General features: G+C 32.2%; 1 long non-coding RNA gene across 1 annotated transcript; it reads left to right on the top strand.

Annotated features, from left to right (window-relative positions):
• The first annotated feature begins 1,576 nt into the window (after window positions 1–1,576).
• On the top strand, window positions 1,577–6,652 carry LOC144973946 (uncharacterized). The gene is made up of 4 exons (XR_013645629.1): window positions 1,577–2,098; window positions 2,532–2,618; window positions 3,778–3,839; window positions 6,605–6,652. It is a non-coding gene; the product is annotated as an uncharacterized LOC144973946 (long non-coding RNA).
• Window positions 6,653–7,092: the final 440 nt, after the last annotated feature.

Here is a 7,092-nt window from a genome sequence, read left to right as displayed (position 1 = left end):
ACAACGTTTCGGCCCATGTCCTACTTCAGGTAAACAAGAAAAAGGAGATATGTTACTCTTATAAAAGATATAAAACAAAGTAAATAACGTTTCGGCCTTTGGCCTACTTCAGGTAAACAAGAAAAGGAAATATGTTACTCTTATAAAAGAGACAAAACTAAGCAAACAACGTGTCGGCCCTTGTCCTACTTCAGGTAAACAAGAAAAAGGAAATATGTCGTTACTCTTATAAAAGATACAAAACAAAATAAACAACGTTTCGGCTTTGGCCTACTTCTGGTAAACAAAAAAAAAAAAAAGGAAATAGGTTACTCTTATAAAAGATACAAAACTAAGGAAACGTCGTTTACTTTGCTATGTATCTTTTATAAGATTCATTTTTACTCCCTTTATTTTACTATATATTTTAACCTTATAAACGATAATAATATTTTTATCTTATTATAATTTAATAGTTGGCATTCCGGTCCTTTCAACTTTCTTTAGCTGCTACTTTCTTTGTTTTACATTTATCATTCTTCATTATCTTTGTTGTACAAAATGTAGCTTTAATAATGATATAATGTACGCTTGTAAGGAAGTATAATGGCATTTAATCACTTGTATGTTTCTCTCTCTCTCTCTCTCTCTCTCTCTCTCTCTCTCTCTCTCTCTCTCTCTATATATATATATATATATATATATATATATATATATATATATATGTGTGTGTGTGTGTGTATGTATATATATATATATATATATATATATATATATATATATATATATATATATATATATCTCTCTCTCTCTCTATAATATATATATATATATAATATATATATATGTGTGTGTGTGTATGTATATATATATATATATATATATATATATATATATATATATATATATATATATATGTGTGTGTATATATGTATATCTATATATATATATATATATATATATATATATATATATATATATATATATATATATATATATGTATTAATACCGGATAGGGAGACTTTTGGTACCCCTATTAGTTCATTTTACAGTACTTTACCAATAGGGAGACCAAAATCCGGTCCCCCTATTGATTTGACCTCTAGCACATTCACTTTTCTATTTTTAGTTTAAAGTTGTCAACCCAACCGTCAAGGATATATAATTGTAAATCATAGTATTGAAGTTATTTGTTAAACACCACAGTAAGAAGAGTTATGCCTAAATTTTCACGTTGGTCAATAAGGTGACCGCCTGAAAAAAGTACAATAGGGGTACCAGTGTTTTCATCGATATATTTCAATAGTGAGGCAATATATCTTTCCGAAATTTTCTCTAAAATTCTAGAGCATTATATGGATTTTTATAGTAATGAAAACCTAATATAAAATTGTGTGAAAGTTGATGAACTGAGGAATGAACAAGATATACGAATTATAATCTATTTTTAGAAACAGATTTATCGAATCTTGGTCCGGATTCTTATCTTGGTGACAAGAGACAAGCAAACATAGTAACTCTTTTTTTCGTGAAACGTATGTTTAGTCAATTTCGCGCATAAAGAGGCACTCGGCACTCACTCACTCCGCAAGTCAGTAGTAGGTAGGTGGTTATCAGTTATCAGCTTTAATTCTTAGTCAAACGCTTCATCAAACCCATTATTGAGTAGCATGTTGATGCCTGATGCCAGTTGAAGCCATCTCGACGTCGTGAAATGGAGCATCTTCTGTCATAGCAGTAGAATCGTCAGATGCCGCATTTAAATCCTCCATTCCAGGCGTTGCTGTTGCCATATCGATCTTCGAAATGATTTGGTCTAGACGTCAAGTTGACCCGTTCTATGTCTGAAGAGATTTTAAAGTGCAATACCTAACATTATATCTTGATCTACAAAAGAGTCTTTTTAAATGAACCGCTGTGTTTCTATATTTTTCAAGAACCAATGATTATCTGATAACCACTGACAACTGACTTGCGGAGAGAGTGGCCGACGGACGTCCTCTCTATAGCCGCAAGTATTTTTTCGTCACTTGCTGAGTTCCAAACTAGACGTCTATGGCATCGTGGGGTAAATTGATGCTGGAGGCATCATTGAAGAGACACCGAGATAATTTAAATGGTAAGTTATTGGCCATTCTTATTACATCACTGTTGATTTAAGATTTTCAATAGGGTAGACATCACAATCACACACACACCGATTGATGATTGTCACTTGTCAGTCAGTCATTTGGAAGTGGAGTCAGATAATTCGGGAACTTCTGTAGACTGTAGATTCACACTAGTGAGTAAGATCTGTCGTTTATACTACTACTACTACTACTACTACTACTACTACCACTACTACTTTTAGTTTTAGCTTTATCCAACTCAACACTTCTCGTGTTTATTTTATTTTGGCAAAACTAGAATGGATTTTTGAAAAGAATATAAAATAATTTAAACTTAAACCTGTCTTTGCATCTTGCTTTATGCATACAGTATGCCATATCACAGCCATCACAAAATCATAGTTTAATGTTGAGAATATGCTATTTCTTTTGTAACTTCAGATCAGAGAGATTTGAGCTTTAAAAATCCTGAAAAATGTCTTGCTGTCAATCCAGACAACCCTTTTGATGTGATCTATGATGTTAATGGTAAGAATGTAATTTGATGAGGAAATGAATAACATTTAGGTACACATAGTTTGCTTTTTTTTTTTTTTTTTGAGTCATGATGTGTAATACTATTACAGTCCACTCCGGATAATTGCAACTCGTTTAATCGCAACTTTCGGTTAATCACAATATTTCCTAAGCAATGGAAATAATTCTATATAAAAGTCACTGGTTAATTGCAACAAACTTCGGTTTTTTAAAAAGTGGTAAATTCAAGAAATCAAACAGTATATCATGATTAAATTTCATCATGGATGAAATCGTGACAGGTTGAAGAATCGAGAGTGAGCAGGATTTAATGCTACAGTAGTGTGTCACCACTCTGTTAGAGTCGAAAGAGGGCGGGGCTCTGCAGTATGGGTTTGTGACGTCATCGGTGGCCATTAAATAGAAGAGGGGTGGGGCTGGTCATAATCTTGACAACAGGTTATAAATGACAGTTATAAAGAGAGACTGAGCGATATCCTTTGTTTTAGGATTAACAACTGTGCATTGTGACCAACGAGTTTGGTGAGAGCTTATTGTCTCTCATTAAGGCTAATCTCTTTAACTCTGACAAATGTTGAATTGTTGAGAAAAAAGATTGAAACTTCTTCCAATCTGAATAAGATATCGGCTTGCTTCATAGCTGCTTTTGGTTGACAAATCTACACGGGGCTGCCATATGGTTTTTGTTTCAATCAAATTGCTCTGTATGTGGTGGACTAAGAATATTATTTACTGGTTTGAGTTGACAATAAATGTGTAAAATGTTGAAATAGTGGACAGGAAACTGAATTTCGGTTAATCCCAACATTTTCGATGATCCCAAGGTATTGCGATTATCCTAAGTGGACTGTACCTGAATCTTGAACGAAAAACTATCATATGGATATGATTATAGACAGATTGGTTTCTGGAATTATATTTCCGTCCTCCCTTGCCAACTCTGACGTTCTTGAAATTTAAAAGAAAATAGCCAGAAGGTTTCGGACTTAATTTTCTTTTTTTTTCCAAAGGACAATAGTCATAAGGTAAATAATTTTTAAAAAATCCTTTTACAGCACAAGATGGCATGATTTTTTGTTTAAGAGTTTAGAGAAAAACTTGCACATGATAGTCTTCAGCTTTTTTTTTGTTGTTTTTATTTTCTATATAGACTCCAACTCAGAGCCTGAAAGTGATGCAGAACAAAGTTCCATATCACATGATTCATTTGTGGTAAGTATGTACATTAAAATAAAATCATAACATTTGTATAGCGTTTATCCACAGTTGGCACCATGCTCAAAATGCTTCACATCAACATATTTTGTGGTGGACAAAACACATTTGCCACAAAAGATGAGACCTGCAGTCTGTTAGGCGCAATACAATATTTCAGGACAAGGACAACACTGTTTTACACCAGTGAGATCTCCTAGTTTTTTGTTGTTAAAAATTTTTCTTTGCAGTGGACTTCGCCAACAATAACACTATTTTAAACCTTCCTCGTTATATTTTGAAGTGATATTCATTGATGAGCCATTCACATTTGAAGTCGTTTGTTTTTTTATTTGACAAAATGTGAAAATGATGCGTTTCCAGGAAAAATTAAAATAGCTTCTGTTGGGATTATACTTTTGATCTCGCATTTTGTCCAAATTCTCTTGCATCGTAATGTTTATCAACTTTTTTTGTTAACTATATTGCAGTTGCAAGGTTAGGAAGTTCATATTGTTGCAATGACAACCGTTTATATGTCCAGAATCGTAGTGATATAAAAAATTGTTTTGTAGTTGTTGGTCCTGGTGTAGGATTTAAAGAGTTGGTTAAAAACGGTTTACTGAAACCCTGGTTGGTGTATCTATATTTATCCAAGCACAGTTGAACATATTAAATACTTAGACAATATGTCTGCCTTTCAAAATTTTTTTTTATTATACTTGCTTTATTAACCACTTTTTTTTTTTTTGGATTTTAAAAAAGGGGCTCTTCATTTTTTTTTTCAACATAAAAAATGTTGATCTGTATTTTTTCCAAAAAATACGGGGTCCCCCCTTTTTTGCTGACTCCGATCGTTCCCTACTACCTGGGGACCCAATCTGATACACTTGTTTTGGAACCTAGCTTTTTCCCCAACTCAGTCAAGCCTCATCCAAAACAACCAGACGCCCTCGTTTCCATCTGGGCCCGGGTTTTAAAAAACCCGAATGCAAATTTCCCCAAACCAACGTTTACTGCAATGGTACTTTTTTGTCATTTTTCCCTTTTTATATTTGGGGGATAAATTTTAAATTTTTACCCACCTTTTTAAAAAAAAATTTCCCCCCCTCCTGGTGCGCTTTTTGTTTTTGCATTTTTTTTCTTTTTTTTGGCATGCGCTCGCAAAAAACCTACCATTTACATAACAAGCACAAATCCAAATTTAAAAAGGGGGACATCTTTGAACTGAAACCCCAATGTGTGATGAACAGGAAACCCCAAAAAAAGTTAGTTATTTTTTTGGGTTTTTTTTTTGTCGAAAAGACTTAAATTTCTTGATTGAAGTTTAAAATGGTTTTTTTTTTACAAACCCCTCTTATATTTAAAAAAAGTTTTTTTTATTTCTAAGTTAAGGTTTTTTTTCACAACCACTGGAAATTAAAGGAAATAGAGTGATAACATTTTTATTAACTTTAACCTAAACATAAAAATGAAGGGGCATTTAAAAAAAAGCCATTTTTTTTTTAAAATTTTTTCGACTAAAATTTAAAATTTTTTAAAAGCCGCGGCTACAAAAACCCCCTTTTATTCCGTTAATTTTTTTTTTATTTTAAAATTTTGGGGTTTCCTTCAAACAACGAACTTTAAAATTTAGCTCACAACAGAGGGTTTTTTTGAGAAAACATATTTTGAGTTTGGAACTTTCCGAATTGCTGGCGTTTTTTTAGATTTTCCTACTTTCCTGTACAATTAAAAAAGGAAACTCAAAATTTTTTATCGAAAGTGGTTTGTTTAAAATTTCCGCAAAAACATGCAATTTCATTCCCCCAAATAAAAATCAAAATTAAGTTTCGGGCACAGCACGTTTGGGATTGGGGGAAGTCTTTAAAGGAATTAAGAACCGATCCAACCGGTCTGGGGGACTTTGATTATTGGGGTTTTTTTTCGCCCCCGGGGTTTTTTTCTCACTCCCCAAAGCAAAGAAATCATTTTATGACAAAGAAAATGTCTAAATTTTCTTTTTTTACTAAATTAATTTAAATTTTTCCGCCGTTTTTTTAAATTTTTATTATTATTAATTTTTTTTATTTTATTATTATTTTAAAATTTTTTTTATAAATTATTTTATTAATTTTTATTATGAATTCCCCTTATTTCATTTATTACATTTTGAATAATAATTTCTATTTTTGTAAAAAATTTTTGGAAAATTAATTTTTTTCGATTTTGGCCAAGGGCCTCAATAAACTTTAAAAAATTTTTTTTTCTTTGGGGAGACTTGGGTAAATTTTTGTTGCTTTTTTTCCGCCCTTGGGGCAGTGAACATTTGGGTAAAATTTTTGGGGTCAAATAAAAAAAATGACGCTTTTCCATTCCCCATACTTTTCCTCCAAGGGGGTTTTGGGAAAAATAAAATTTTTTTGCATTTGTCTGATTTTTGTGAAAAAACAAAGGACAATCAAATTTTTAAAGACTTCAAAGGTTTAATTTCCCATTTAGTTCTTTTTGATTAAAATGAAAGGGGGAAACCCGAACCCCGTGAAGGGGTGGATTGATCCCTTTTTTTTTTTCAAAACAAAAATTGGGTCTTTTTACGATTTTTTATGTGGCAAGGTCCCCACAATCAAATACCCTTCCAAAGGGAAAATGGAAAAAGAAAAACAAAAAATTTACAGTTTTTTTCCACCTTAAAAAATTTTGGAAGCAACCCCTATCGCTTTTATTGCTGATGTGAATATCTGTCTAATTTTTTTTTCATATTCTAGCATATGCTTTATTTTTTTCCCCCTTTTTTTTTCCAGAAAAACAAAAACCAAGGGGGAAACCCCCCCAACTGTGGACATTTTTAAACAAAAACCCCAAGGCATTTATGAGGAAAACAAAAGAGACAAAGTTTCAGAGGCCATAAACACCTTAAAAGGGAAAAGGGGTAGAACAATGGGTTAACTAAGAAAAAGGGGGATTTTTTTTCAAAAACTAGAAACAATTCAATATTAAGCTGAAGAGCACAAGGGGCAAGAAGTTTTATTTTTGCTGGGGGTAAGGGGGTTTTAAATCGGCGAAGGTTTAGAACACAAAAAAAATGTAGACTGAGCAGGGTTTTGGGACGGGGGTAAAATTTTATCCCTGGCCCCAAGCAAGTAAAGAAAAAAAGGAGAAAAATTCTACAAATTTTTTTGGAAAAAAAAGGGGAAATTTTGGGGAACAGACAAAAACTAAGAAAAATTTTTTGGAAAAAAAGTGGATAAAATTAAAAAAGGAAGAAAAGTTAAATGAGGGGTTAAGCACT

The sequence above is a fragment of the Berghia stephanieae genome, chromosome 5 (genome assembly GCF_034508935.2).
Source record: "Berghia stephanieae isolate SIO BIC M18660-M18661 chromosome 5, UCSD_Bste_1.3, whole genome shotgun sequence".
NCBI lineage: Eukaryota > Metazoa > Mollusca > Gastropoda > Nudibranchia > Aeolidiidae > Berghia > Berghia stephanieae.
This window is presented reverse-complemented; position numbering and strand designations above follow the sequence as displayed.